This window comes from Loxodonta africana, chromosome 4 (genome assembly GCF_030014295.1).
Source record: "Loxodonta africana isolate mLoxAfr1 chromosome 4, mLoxAfr1.hap2, whole genome shotgun sequence".
Classification (NCBI taxonomy): domain Eukaryota; kingdom Metazoa; phylum Chordata; class Mammalia; order Proboscidea; family Elephantidae; genus Loxodonta; species Loxodonta africana.
In genome coordinates this window covers 100,335,553-100,351,035 of record NC_087345.1, presented here as the reverse complement: position 1 = coordinate 100,351,035, position 15,483 = coordinate 100,335,553, and the positions used below count along the sequence as shown (strand labels likewise).

At 36.8% G+C, this 15,483-nt stretch overlaps 1 protein-coding gene across 13 annotated transcripts in view; it reads left to right on the top strand.

Moving 5' to 3' along the window:
• Positions 1–15,483, top strand: part of PPHLN1 (periphilin 1) — a 163,134-nt gene that overhangs the window by 142,630 nt on the left and 5,021 nt on the right. The gene's annotated exons all lie outside the window — the stretch shown is intronic.

The following is a 15,483-nucleotide window of genomic DNA, read 5'->3' as shown; positions in this document are numbered from 1 at the left end:
CAAAGTATGTTGCAAATATCAGTACACTTCCCCCCAACACTTCAGCATGCATGTTATTAACTACAGTTCAGTATTTGTAGACTTTTTTTTCCCTCCTTTTTTAAAGAAATATTACAGATGCAGATACAGACGCTCTTAGATCCCTTCTGACTCCCTCCCTTCCCAGAGAAATCATTCCTGTGTATGTTGGTGTACTTCTGGTATAGACATGTGCATCCCTAAACTAAATTAACCTTTTTTAAAACATACATAAATGGTGTGTTATTTTTCTATCTCTTGTATTTAAATTCTTTGGGATCTGGTTTTAGCGTCAGTAAGAGATTCTGTAGACTACTAAATATCTAACACTTTTTGTCTATTTTGTGCATTATGATTAAAAGAGGAGTCTCTAGGTAGTACAAACGATTAACATGATTGGCTACAAACCTAAAGCTTTGAGGTTTTAGTCCACCCAGAGTCACCTCAGAAGAAAGACCTGGCTATCTACTTCTGGAAAATCAGCCACTGAAAACCCTGTGTAGCACAGTTCTGCGCTGACACGCATGGGGTCGTCATGAGTCAGAATTGACTCAACAACGACAGGTTTGGCTTATGATTCGAAGAACTAATAAGCTATAAAGGGTGAAAATTAAAAAATCATATTTAACTATTAACCTTTGTTTGAATCCTGAAAATTTACAAATTCACCTGAATTTATGGATGAGAATTTGACAGACATTGATTGCTAAGGCTTTTAAACGTTTACCCACGTTATCATTATTTTTGGCATTACTTCTTTATGTAGTTAAAATAATTTTACCCACATATTGAATGTAGGTGGTTGAGATCTAATCCATGTGTTCATAATGTATTTCTTAGCAACTAAAAGGTGTTCTTTTCAGGAGCTATGCTTTTAAGAACCAATGGGGCTACAGCACTCAGGAGAAGGTTTCAAAGATTTTTTTTTTTCTATTAATACAGCACAGGCAGCAACATAGATTACAAGAGTTTTGACACTTTCTGCATTGCTGTAGACTCAAAGGGTTTAAATTTGTCTCCAGTGTGTAACATCAATGTGGTGTCACTTTTTCCTGACCTCATCAACACATTAGACATTATGAATGTTTCCTTGTATATTAAGACCCATTTGGTGTTTCTTTTTTTTCACTTACGTTTTTATATGCCTTTCATCCAAAGGGTGTAGAACATTTTACACATAATAACTTTATCTCACAGTGCTCCTTTGAAAGTAGTAAGGTTTTATTTCCCACTTTAATGATAAAACAGTTGCAAAAATTGATTATATATCGGGCCAACACTTTACATCTTTACCTTCTTTTTGTTCCTTAATCCTCTATAATAACACTATTCAGCGAAACTTTCTGTGATGATGGAAATGTTTGTATCTGCATTGTTCAGTATGGTAGCCGCTAGCGTTTGAAATAGGGGTAGTATGACTGAGAAACTGAAATTTTAATTTAATGAAAATTGGAATTTAAATAGCCACATGTGGCTACTGGCTATTATATTGGACAGCACAGCTCTAAAATCTCCACAATTCCACTGAACTGCTCTTGGAGTTAGCCAGTTACCTCCTGATTTCCAGACCCAGTCAGCGTGTTTTGATTGTCATCTTGTTTGATCTTTCTCTGGCGTTTGATTGATTATCTCTTTATTTTACAGTCTCTTTGTTATCTGTGCCTTTACTCTCCCCTGGTTCTCAGTCTTTCTCATTGTCTCTTCTTATGGTTGATGTTGGTGTTTTTAGTGTCCACTAGTGGCTTGTTTTGCTCTTAACAGTTCACATTCTCTCAGAGCCAACTTTACCTATTCATTCAGCATTTGTTGAGTATCCACTTTGTGGCAGATACTTGGGCTAGAAAGAACTTACCCCCTTCTTAAAGGACCTTCTATGATGTCAGCTGGCATCAGTGCTAAGGATTATAAGATCTCTCTCTCTTTCTTCCTATTGTTTCTTTCTCTTAAAGTCCAAACTCATACACTCATCTTTCTTTTGGTGGTTGGTCCTGAGTGTCTTGTGGGTACATCACATTACATATTTAGTACTGACTTTATCTTGTACTCGTAAATCCCTCCCCCCAAAATAAGTAAAAATTAAAAATCTTCCACCCATAGTTCTTCACATTTTTTATATCTGTACTGCTTTGAATTTCATCTTCCTTTAACACATCAAATTTGCTGTCACCCTCGTTGGCTCCCATAACGTTGATTCTTAACTATTTTCTCTCCCTGATAAATCCAAACGATCCAGCTGTTCTAGTTTCTCCTCTTTCTGACAGCACTGGTTTTTTTTCTTTATATACCAGGTGCCATTCTGAGTTTCTTGTATTATCTAATCCTTGTAACAGTACAGTCAAGTATAGGTACTGAAACCAAGGCATAGGGGGTAACTTTTCTCCCCCTTTTTTGCTGGTTTATGCACTTGTTTCTTTTTTTTGTTTTTGTTCGTGTTTTGTTCTTTTAATTTTAATAGACTTTAGAGCAGTTTTAGGTTTATAGAAAAATTGCGCAGAAAATACAGAGTTCCCACATACTTCCTCACCCCCATGTATTATTTCCCGTTATTATTACCATCTTGCATGAGTGTAGTACATTTGTTAAAATTGATGAACTGATTAAAAAACAAAAGAACAATAAAAACCTGCTGCCATCGAGTTGATTCCGGCTCATAGCGACCCTATAGGACAGGGTAGGACTGCCACGTAGGGTTTCCAAGCAGCGCCTGGTGGGTTTGAACTGCCAGCCTTTTGGTTAGCAGCCATAGCTCTTAACCACTATGCCACTGGGGTTTCCAATGAATTGATAGTGATATATTATCATTAACCAAGGTCCGTAGTTTACATTAGGGTTCACATTTTGTGTTTTATGGTTCTATGGGTTGTGACAAATGCATAATGTCATATAGCCACCATTACAGCATCATACAGAATCGTTTCATCACGCTAAAAATGTCTGTGCTTCACCTATTCACCCCTCCCCTACTTCCCCCGAACCCTTGGCAATCACTGATCTTTTTTAAGGTCTCTGTAGTTTTGTTTTTTCAAGAATGTTATATAGTGGAATCATACAGTGTGTTGCTTTTTCATATTGCCATTTTTCACTTAGAAATATGTATTTAAGGTTCCCCCATGTCTTTTGGTGGCTTGGTATCTCATTTCTTTTTATCACTGAATAATATTCTGTTGTATGGGTGTACCACAGTTTACTTCTTCACCTATTGAAGGACATCTTGTTTGCTTCCAATTTTTGGCAATTATGAATAAAGCTGCGATAAAGCTGCTGTGAGCATTCGTATGCAGGTTTTGTGTGGACATAAGTTTTCAACTTTTTAGGTAAATACCTAGGAGTGCAAAGGCTAGATCGTATGGTAAGCCTTTGATTAGCTTTGTAAGAAACTGCCAAACGTCTTTCAAAGTGACTATATTATTTTGTATTCCTACCAGCAATGAATGAGAGTTGCTGTTGCTCCACATCCTTGCTAGCTTTTGGCATTTTCAGTGTTTGGGATTTGAGCTATTCTAATAGGTGTGTAGTAGTATCACATTGTTTTAATTAGCAACTCTGTAATAACATACGATATTGAGCTTTTTTCTTTTTTTTTTAAATTTTTATCGTGTTTTAAGTGAAAGTTTACAAGTCAGGTCGGCCTCTCACACAAAAACTTATATACACCTTGCCACATACTTCCAATTGCTCTACCCCTAATGACACAGCTTGCACCCTCCCTCCACACTCTATTTGTGTCCATTCCGCCAGCTTCTAAACCCCTCTACCCTCTCATCTCCCCTCCAGAGGGGAGATGCCAACATAGTCTCAAGTGTCCACCTGATCCAAGAAGCTTGCTCCTCACCAGCATTCCTCGCTATCCCATTGTCCAGTCCAATGCCTGACTGAAGAGTTGGCTTTGGGAATGGTTCTTGTCCTGGGCTAACAGAAGGTCTGGGGGCCATGACCACCAGGGTCCTTCTAGTGTCAGTAAGACCGTTAAGACTGGTCTTTTTACAAGAATTTGGGGTCTTCATCCCACTGCTCTCCTGCTCCCTCAGGGGTTCTCTGTTGTGTTCCCCGTCAGAGTAGTCATCGGTTGTAGCTGAGCACCATTTAGTTCTTCTGCTCTCAGGCCGCTGTAGTCTCTGGTTTGTATGGCCCTTTCTGTCTCTTGGGCTCATAATTACCTTGTGTCCTTGGTGTTCTTCATTCTCCTTTGATCCAGGTGGGTTGAGACCAATTGATGCATCTTAGATGGCCGCTTGCTAGCGTTTAAGACCCCAGACGTCACTCTCCAAAGTGGGATGCAGAATGTTTTCTTAATAGATTTTATTATGCCAATTGACTTAGATGTCCCCTGAAACCATGGTCCCCAAACCTCTGCCCCTGCTACACTGGCCTTCGAAGCATTCAGTTTCTTTGGGAAACTTATTTGCTTTTGGTTTAGTCCAGTTGTGCTTACCTTGCCTGTGTTGCGTGCTGTCTTTTCCTTCACCTAAAGTAGTTCTTCTCTACTGTCTACTTCCTGCCCCCTCTCGTAACCATCAAAGAATATTTTCTTCTCTGTTTAAACTGTTTCTCCAGTTCTTATAATAGTGGTCTTATACAATATTTGTCCTTTCCCAACTGACTAATTTCACTCAGCATAAAGCCTTCCAGATTCCTCCATGTTGTGAAATGTTTCGCAGATTCATCACTGTTCTTTATTGATGCATAGTATTCCATTGTGTGAATATACCATAATTTATTTATCCATTGATCCATTGATGGGCATCTTGGTTGCTTCCATCTTTTTGCTATTGTAAACAGTGCTGCAGTGAACATAGGAGTGCATATATCTGTTCATGTAAAGGATCTTTTTCTCTAGGATATATTCCAAGGAGTAGGATTGCTGGATCGTGTGGTAGTTCTATTTCTAGCTTTTTAAGGAAGCGCCAAATGGATTTCCAAAGTGGTTGTATCATTTTACATTCCCAGCAGCAGTGTATGTGTTCCAGTTTCTCCACAACCTCTCCAACATTTATTATTTTGCATTTTTTGGATTAATGCAAGCCTTGTTGGAGTGAGATGGAATCTCATTGTAATTTTGATTTGCATTTCTCTAATGGCTAATCATTGTGAGCATTTTCTCATGTATCTGTTAGCTACCTGAATGTCTTCTTTAGTGAAGTGTCTGTTCATATCTTTTGCCCATTTTTTAATTGGGTTATTTGTCTTTTTGTAGTTGAGTTTTCGCAGTATCATATAGATTTTAGAGATCAGGCGGTGATCGGAAATGTCACAGCTAAAAACTGTTTCCCCGTCTGTAGGTAGTCTTTTTACTCTTTTGGTGAAGTCTTTGGATGAGCATAGTGTTTAATTTTTAGGAGCTCCCAGTTATCTACTTTTTCTTCCACATTGTTAGTAATGTTTTATATACTGTTTATGCCATGTATTAGGGCTCGTAACGTCCCTATTTTTTCTTCCACGATCTTTATTGTTTTAGATTTTATATTTAGGTCTTTGATCCATTTTGAGTTTGCTTTTGTGCATGGTGTGAGGTAAAGGTCTTGTTTCATTTTTTGCAGATGGATATCCAGTTACGCCAGCACCATTTGTTAAAAAGGCTGTCTTCATTTAACTGCTTTGGGGCCTTTGTCAAATATCAGCTGCTCATATGTGGATGGATTTATGTCTGAATTCTCAATTCTGTTCCAGTGGTCTGTGTGTCTGTTGTACCAGTACCAGGGTGTTTTGACTACTGTGGTGGTATAGTAGGTTCTAAAATCAGGTAGAGTGAGGCCTCCCACTTTGTTCTTTTCCAGTAATGCTTTACTTATCTGGGGCCTCTTTCCGTTCCATATGAAGTTGGTGATTTGTTTCTCCATCTCATTAAAAAATGTCTTTGGAATTTGGATTGGAATTGCATTAAATTATAGGTTGCTTTGGTAGAATAGACATTTTTATAACGTTAAGTCCTCCTATCCATGAGCAAGGTATGTTTTTCCACTTATGTAGGTCTCTTTTGGTTTCTTACAGAAGTGTTTTGTAGTTTTCTTTGTATAAGCCTTTTAAATCTCTGGTAAGATTTATTCCTAGTATTTTATCTTCTTGGCAGCTACTGTAAATGGTATCAATTTGGTAATTCCCTCTTCAGTGTTCTTTTTGTTGGTGTAGAGAATCCAGCTGACTTTTGTATGTTTATCTTGTATTCTTATACTCTGCTCAACTCTTCTATTAGTTTCAGTAGTTTTCTGGAGGATTCCTTAGGGTTTTCTTTGTATAAGATCATGTCATCTCCAAATAGAGATACTTTTACCTCTTCCTTGCCAATCTGGATGCCCTTTATTTCTTTATCTAGCCTAATTGCTCTGGCTAGGACCTCCAGCACAATGTTGAATAAGAGTTTTCGTAAATGGTGTCCTTGTCTGGTTCTTGATCTCAAGGGGAGTGCTTTTAGGCTCTCTCCATTTAGGGATGTTGACTGTTGGCTTTGTATAAATGCCCTTTATTATGTTGAAGGATTTTTCTTCTGTTCCTATTTTGTTGAGAGTTTTTATCATGGATGGGTATTGAACTTTGTCAAATGCCTTTTCTGCATGAATTGATAAAATCATGTGATCCTTGTCTTTTATTTATGTGGTAGAATACATTGTTTTTCTAATGTTGAACCATCCCTGCACACCTGATATGAATCCCATTTGGTCAAGGTGAATTATTTTTTTGATATGTTATTTATTGAATTCTGTTGGCTAGAATTTTTTTGAGGATTTTCTCATCTAAGTTCATGAGGGATCCCAACCCAATATAAGTCTGTAATTTTCTTTTTTTGTGTGTCTTTACCGGGTTTTGCTATCAGGGATATGCTAGCTTCATACAATGAGTTAGGGAGTATTTCATCCTTTTCTTTGCTTTGAAATACCTTTAATAGTAGTGGTGTTAACTCTTCTCTGAAAGTTTGGTAGAACTTTGCTGTGAAGCCATCGGGCCAGGCTTTTTTTGTTGGGAGTTGATTACCTTCTCAATCTCTTCTTTTATTATGGGTCTTTTTAGTTGTTATACCTCTGTGTTAGTTTAGGTATGTAGTGTGTTTCTAGGAATTCTAGGTTTTCAAATTTGTTAAAGTACAATTTTTCATAGTAATCTGATATGATTCTTTTAATTTCAGTTGCGTCGGTTGTAACATCACTCATTTCTTATTCGGGTTATTCTGTTTTTCTTTTGTCAATTTGGCCAATGGTTTATCAATTTTATTGATTTTTTTCAAAGAACCAGCTTTTGGTCTTATTAATTCTTTCAATTGTTTTTTCTGTTTTCCATTTCATTTAGTTCTGCACTAATTTTTATGATTTGTTTTCTCCTGGTGCCTGAGGGTTTCGTTTGTTGTTCTCTTTGTATTTGTTCAAGTTGTAGGGGAGCATTTTTTCTTATGCTTTTTTGCTGTTTGTATGTCTTTGGTGAGATGTCTATTCAGATCTTTTGTCCATTTTGTAATTGGGTTAATCGTTTTCTTATTGTTGAATTTTAAGAGTTCTTTGTATATTTTGGGTATAAGTCCTTTATCAGATATGTGTTTTGCAGATATTTTTCTCCTAGTCTGGTTTGTCTGTTCATTCTCTTAACAGTGCCTTTCACAGAGCGGTTTTTAGTTCCAATGAGATCCAGCTGTCACTTTTTTCTTTCATGGGTCTTGCTTTTTGGTGTTGTATCTAAATAGTCATCCCCAAACCAAAGTCACTTAGATGTTTTCATATGTTATCTTCTAAACGTTTTATAGTTTTGCATTTTACTTTGAAGTTCATAGTCCATTTTGAGTTAATTTTTGTGAAAGTTATGAAGTACATGTCAAGGTTCATTTTTTTGTATCTGAATGTCCAGGTGTTCCAGCACCATTTGTTGAAAAGACTGTCTTTTCTCTATTGAATTGCCTTAAGTCCTGAGGTTGGGTACTGTCAGCCCTCTGACTTTATTCTTTTTCAATATTTGTGTTGGCTTTTCTGAGTCTTTTGACTTTTGATATTAACTTCAGAATCAGTTTGTCAGTCAACCATTAACTGACTTGGTGGGATTTTGATTGGGATTGTGTTGAATAGATCAAGTTGGGAAGAATTTATACCTAAGAAATACTTAGGGTAAATCTACAAAATATATACAAGATCTATATGAAGAAAACTACAAAATGGTAATAAAAGAAATCAAAGTAGATCTAAAGACTCAATATTTTCTGGAAGGCATCGTAGAGAACTGGTATAGTTTCTTTCTTAAATGTTTGGTAGAATTCACTAGTGAAACCATCCTCATCTGGTGCTTTCTGTTTGAAAGGTTATTACTGTATTTATTCTCAAATAAGTTGCATCTTCTGCATTTGTTTGCTGGCTGCGCCCTCCTTGCAAGCAGGCTATGCTGATTTTTCTTCACAGCAACATGTAAAAATGACATACTGGTGCCTGTGAAAATAAGTTGTGGAGGGGCGTGGCCAACAAATGCAGAAGGCGTCTTGTATTTGCATAAAAATATGATAATTGTCGATTCAGTTTTTTAACAGATACAGACCTATTCAGATTCCTTATTTCTCCTTGTGTGAGTTTTAATAGTTTGTGTCTTTCAAGGAATCGATCCATTTCATCTAAGTTACCAAATTTGTGGACATTGAGTCCTTTTTTTATCCTTTTGATGTCTATGAGATTTGTAGTGATGGCCCCTTTTTCTGATAGGAACAATTTGTCTCTTCTTTTTTTTTCTTTGTTAGGCTTGCTAGAGGTTGATCAATTTTACTGATCTTTTAAAAAAGCTAGCTTGCTGTTATTGATATTTCTCTATTTTCCTGTTCAGTTTCATTGATACCTGCTCTAATTTTTTTCTTTTTTTTTAATGCTTGCTTTAGGCTGAAATTGCTTTTCTTTATCTAGCTTCCTAAAGTAAAAGCTTAGGTTATTTTATATCTTTTTTCTTTTCTAATAAATGCATTCAGTGCTATATATCTTCTTCTAAGCACTGCTTTCACTGTATCCCACAAATTTTAATGAGTTATTCTTTAATTTTTATTTAATTCAAGATATTTTAAAATTTTTTCTTGAGATCTTCTTTGACCTGTGTGTTATTTAGAAATATGTTATTATTTTAATGAGTTTTGTTCCAAGTATTTTGGGATTTTCCAGCTGTCTTTCTGTCATTGATTTCTAGTTTAATCCCATTGTGGTCTGGTCTAAGAGTGTACTTCGTATGATTTCTATTCTTTTTAAATTTGTAAAGGTGTGTTTTATGGCCCAGAGTGTAGTCATTCTTGGTGGTATATGTTCCAGGTAAGCTTGAGAAGAATGTATATTCTTCTGTTGTTGGGTAAAGTATCCTATAAATGTCAGTTAGATCCAGTTTGATTGATAATTCTGTTTAGTTCAACTATATGTTTACTGATTTTCTGCTGCTGGATCTGTCAATCACTGATAGAATGGTGTTGAAATCTCGGTTAGTAATTTGTCCCCAGCACAAAACTAGTAAGTAGTTATATTCCTTTCCTATTGCTATTGTAACAAACTACCACAGATTTAGTGGTTTACAACAACACAAATTTATTATCTTACCATTCTAGAAGTCAGAAGAATGAAATGGGTTTTATTGGGCCCATTTACTGGCTGTACTCTCTCTGGAGGCTCTAGGGGAAAATCTGTTTCCTTGCCTTTTTCAGCTTCTTGAGTTCACCTACATTCCTTGGTTCAAGGCCCCTCCTCTATCTTCAAAGCATACCATTCAGCCCCTGCTTCCATCATCACATCTCTCTTTTTCCGACCCTCCTACATTCCTCTTTTATAAGGACTCTTATGATTACATCGGGCCATCTGGATAATCCAGGATAATCTCCACATATAAAAACCCTTAATTTTATTCACATCTGTAAAATTCCTATTATCATGTGAGGTAACATAAGTTCTAGGACTTAGAATGTGAACGTCTTGGGGGTTCGGGGGATATTATTCAGTCTACCACAGTAGTAGAGTCAGGATTTGATCTCAGCAAGTGTGCCCTTGGAACCACTTCTCTGTTCTGCCTTCTGCATCTAAATGTCTTCTGTGTGCAGTGTTTTAATTGCCTGTGTTCATCTCTCCTACTAGGATATGGCCCTCCTGAAACAGGACATGTAGCATTTCAACCAGATGAGTTCAGATAAAGAAAATGATGTTCTGTGCCATCAAGTAGACTCCGACTCAATAGTGACCCTATAGGAAAGAGTAGAACTGTCCTGTAGGGTTTCCTATGCTGTAATCTTTATGGGAGTAGATCGCCAAGTCTTTTCTCCTAAGGAGAGGCTTGTAGGTTTGAACAGCTGATCTTTCAGTTAGCAGCCAAGGGCTTAATTTTTACGCCACTAGGGCTCCTTACGGAATGATGAGGCATCAATAATAGGGACAATAATGTTCTCATTTGATTCCTCAACTCTTTAAGCTTGTATGTGTGTGCCCACGTGCACATGTGCGTCTGTCTGTTCTTTTGACTGGCTTGTAGTTAACCAGGTACCTTCTAATATTAATATAAATTGTAGGTAAAATATTAAGATAAATATATATATGTTTAAATTTAAGTAGCCACTTGTATTAGATAGCATAGCTGTATATCTCCATCATTCCATCAGACTACTCCTACAGAATTGTAATGCATATGTTGAACATGATTTGTCTGAAATGAAAATTCTTTTAACAACTTATATTGTCTTAATTTTGGGGTTCTCTTTTTGTGGGAAAAGAGATAAGGGGTAAAATATATTTTAGACGTGTTTTATGGTATTACAAGTAATTTTAGATGGAATAAACTTACTGTTGAGGATTTTTTACCCAGATACTATTTTTATAGTTACCTGACAGTATAATTAATAGTAAAAAGCCTTGATAGTTTCTTACTTTAACATACTCCTTTATTCCTGGAAGTACTTCGTGAGAATTTAACTGTTAACACAAACTACTCTAAGGACTATGTGAAACCCCATTTGAATAGTGTTTTCATTATGCTGGTAAATTTAACTGTTTCTAGGCAGTTTGTGTGAGCTCCACCCATGCTTTAACCTGTTTCTCATTTTGATGAAGTCCAAGCAGGGGAAAAAAAGAACAACAAAAAACCTTCCTGTGTGGCCTGTAGAGATCAAATCTGAAGATTATTAATGCATTTCCAGCTAGGGACCGTAAGCAAACAAACTCTGCTACAGATAACTACACCCTTCCTGTTTTGGGATTGAGTTTACTGTGGAACAGATTTCGGAAATAGGTTTCTGACAGCTGTGAATTTTAATTATAAAATGTTGGAGGGTGAGGTTCTTCCTTTAACATAAAATTAATTATTTCCTGTTTAATGCCCAGGCAGTGCATTTTAAGAAGTCTTTTTTAAAAATTTACTCTGTAATACAGGATTGTGTTGCTTCCTGCAGTTCTGGTTGTTCTTGCTAACTAATGTGCAAAATGTGTCTATTTCAATGAATAATTCAAAAAGAACTTATAATTAAAAAAAAAAACACAAACTTTAAGTATTTTTATTATCTTGTCTCCAGAGTGACAGTTGTTTATGGTTTAAATAGATGTATGAATGCATTTGAGTATGGCTTTATTTTTGATATGCAAATCCATAGCATGTTTATATTCTCTAAATATGCTAAAGAAAGAATTACAATTTAGGTAAAGTAGCAGATTTACATTAAAGAATTGGTAGGTTAATCCACAGTGTAACATTATCCTCATCTAGTACATCTGCTATAACGAAGCCTACAAAATTTAGGCCACCCACAAAGTGCTTTGCTGAGGCCTGTGGTTGGTGTTAGAAAGCTGCTATTATGTGGGCTGACTGGTTTGGTAAGGAATTTACCTCCACTAAGACTGTGAAATATGAGTCGGAATCGACTCGATGGCACTGGGTGGGTTGGGTAAGACTGTGAAACATCATGGTTCTGACTTTCCTCCATGGGGACTGCTTTGGCTTGACTTAGGTACTGTGTGTTTGCTAGGCCAGTCATGTGCTGTATTGCACTGGAGTGTTAATACCAGTTTTGTGTCATGTAAACCTTAGGATAAACTGGGATAAATGGTGGGTTTAAATTGCTGAATTAAACTTTATGGCTATAATGAGTAAATTTCATCACTATTTAGGAAAATGTGTGTGTGCATGCCTCTGTATTAGGGCTGAGATGGGGAAGGCAGCTAGGGGTTTTATATATTTCTGTGTCATTGGAAATACTTGTCCTTTAAATTTCTTTGGAAGCATGTCAGTGGTTTTGAAGAACAAGGAAAAGAATTTAGTATAATTTACCAGCCAGGACTAAAAGCCAAAATTAATTAATATTCTTCTTTAAATAATTTTTTTTTAATTTTTATTCTGCTTTAAGTGAAAGTTTACAAATCAAGTCAGTCTCTCTTACAAAAATTTATATACACCTTGCTATATATTCCTAATTGTCCTCCCCCTAATGAGACAGCACACCCCTTCCCTCCACTCTCTCTTTTCCTGTCCGTTCTGCCAGCTTCTGACCCCCTCTGCCCTCTCATCTCCCCTCCAGATGGGAGATGCTAACATAATCTCATGTGTCTACTTGATCCAAGAAGCTCATTCTTCACCAGCATCGTTTTCTATCCCATTGTCCAGTCCAATCCATGTTTGAAGAATTGGCCTTGGGAATGCTTCCTCTCTTGGGCTAACACAAGGTCTGGGGACCATAACCACTGGAGTCCTTCTAGTCTCAGCCAGACCATTAAGTCTGTTTTTGTTTTTTTTTATGAGCATTTGGGGTATGCATCTCACTGCTCTCCTGCTCCCTCAGAAGTTCTGTGTTGTGTTCCCTGTCAGGGCAGTCATCGGGTTGTAGCCGGGCACCATCTAGTTCTTCTGGTCTTAGGCTGCTGTAGTCTCTGGTTTATGTGGCTCTTTCTGTCTCTTGGGCTCCTAATTACCTTGTGTCTTTGGTGTTCCTCAGTCTTCTGTGATCCAGGTGGGTTGAGACCAATTGATGCATCTTAGATGGCCGCTTGCTAGCATTTAAGACCCCAGATGCCATTCTCCAAGGTGGGATGCAGAATGTTTTCTTAGTAGATTTTATTATTTTTTTAATTGACTTAGATGTCCCCTGAGACCATGGTCCCCAAACCTCCTCCCCTGCTACACTGGCATTCAGTTTCTTTGGGAAACTACTTTTGGTTTAGTCCAGTTGTGCTGACCTCTCCTGTATTGTGTGCTGTCTTTTCCTTCTCCTAAACTAGTTCTTATCTACTATCGAATTAGTGAATACTCCTCTCCTTCCCTCCTTCCCGCCCTCCATCCTCTCGTAACCATCAAAGAATATGTTCTTCTCTGTTTAATCTCTCCAGTTCTTATAATAGTGATCTTATACAATATTTGTCCTTTCGCAACTAATTTCACTCAGCATAATGCCTTCCAGATTCCTCCATGTTATGAAATGTTTCACAGATTCATCACTGTTCTTTATCGATGCGTAGTATTCCATCGTGTGAATATACCATAATTTATCCATTCTTCTGTTGATGGGCACCTTGGTTGCTTCCATCTTTTTGCTGTTGTAAACAGTGCTACAGTGAACATGGGAGTGCATATATCTGTTCGTGTAAAGGCTCTTATTTCTCTAGGATATATTCTGAGGAGTGGGATTGCTGGATCATATGGTAGTTCTATTTCTAGCTTTTTAAGGAAGCGCCAAATCGATTTCCAAAGTGGTTGTACCATTTTACATTCCCACCAGCAGTGTATGTGTTCCAGTCTCTCCACAGCCTCTCCAACATTTATTATTTTGTGTTTTTTGTATTAACACAAGCCTTGTTGGAGTGAGATGGAATCTCATTGTAGTTTCGCTTTGCATTTCTCTAATGGCTAATGACCGTGAGCATTTTCTCCTGTATCTGTTAGCTACCTGAATGTCTTCTTTAGTGAAGTGCCCATTCATATCTTGTACCCATTTTTTTAATTGGTTATTTGTCTTTTTGTAGTTGAGTTTTTACATATCATGTAGATTTTAGAGATCAGGCGCAGATCAGAAATGTCACAGCTAAAAACTTTTTCCCAGTCTGTAGGTAATCTTTTTACTCTTTTGGTGAAGTCTTTGGGTGAGCATAGGTGTTTGATTTTTAGGAGCTCCCAGTTATCTAGTTTCTCTTCTGCATTGTTAGTAATGTTTCGCATACTGTTTATGCCATGTATTAGGGCTCCCAACGTTGTCCGTATTTTTTCTTCCATAATCTTTATCATTTTAGATTTTATATTTAGGTCTTTGATCCATTTTGAGTTTGTTTTTATGCATGGTGTGAGGTATGTGTCTGGTTTCATTTTTTTTTTTTTCTGCAAATGGATATCCACTTATGCCAGCACCGTTTGTTAAAAGACTGTCTTTTCCCCCGTTTAGCTGCTTTGGGCCTTTGTCAATATCAACTGCTCATATGTGGATGGATTTATGTCCGAATTCTCAATTCTGTTCCATTGGTCTATGTGTCTGTTGTTGTACCAGTACCAGGCTGTTTTGACTACTGTGGCAGTATAATAGCTTCCAAAATGAGATAGAGTGAGGCCTCCCACTTTGTTCTTTTTCAGTAATGCTTTACTTATCTGGGGCTCCTTTCCCTTCCATATGAAGTTGGTGATTTGTTTCTCCGTGTGATTAAAAAGTGTCTTTGGAACTTGGACTGGAATTGCATTAAATGTATAGGTCGCTTTTGGTAGAATAGACATTTTACAATGTTAAGTCTTCCTATCTGAGAGCAAGGTATGTTTTTCCCCTTATGTGGGTCTCTTTTGGTTTCTTACAGAAGTGTTTTGTAGTTTTCTTTGTATAAGCCTTTTACATCTCTAGTAAGATTTATTCCTAAGTATTTTATCTTCTTGGCAGCTACTGTAAATGGTATTGATTTGGTGATTTCCTCTTCAATGTTTTTTTTGTTGGTGTAGAGGAATCCAACTGACTTTTGTGTATTTATCTTGTATTCTTAGACTCTGCTCAACTCTTCTGTTTCAGTAGTTTTCTTGAGGATTCCTTAGGGTTTTCTGTGTATAAGATCAGGTCATCTCCAAATAGAGATACTTTTACTTCTTCCTTGCCAATCTGGATGCCCTTTATTTCTTTATCTAGCCTAATTGCTCTGGCTAGGACCTCCAGCACAGTGTTGAATAAGAGTGGTGATAAAGGGTATCCTCGTCAGACTCTCTCCATTTAGGATGATGTTGGCTATTGGCTTTGCATAAATGCCCTTTTAAATAATTATTTTTAAGAGATCAAAAACAAATATTGTAGACATTAAAAAAAAAAAAACACACAGCCACAACCACCCCAACAACTACCAGCAGGCATTTGAGAAACAGAAACTATCATAAGCCAAACAGTTTCTCCAAAAGCTTGTAAATGCTAGTTTTTCAAAATGAACTAAATAATTTTTTAGAGAATAAACAATGTTATTTTTTTAATGAAATTAGAAAAATGAAAATTAACAGATATTTTAAGTCAGATAAATTGTATTTCTTTTAACTTGGATGGAGACTTAACTG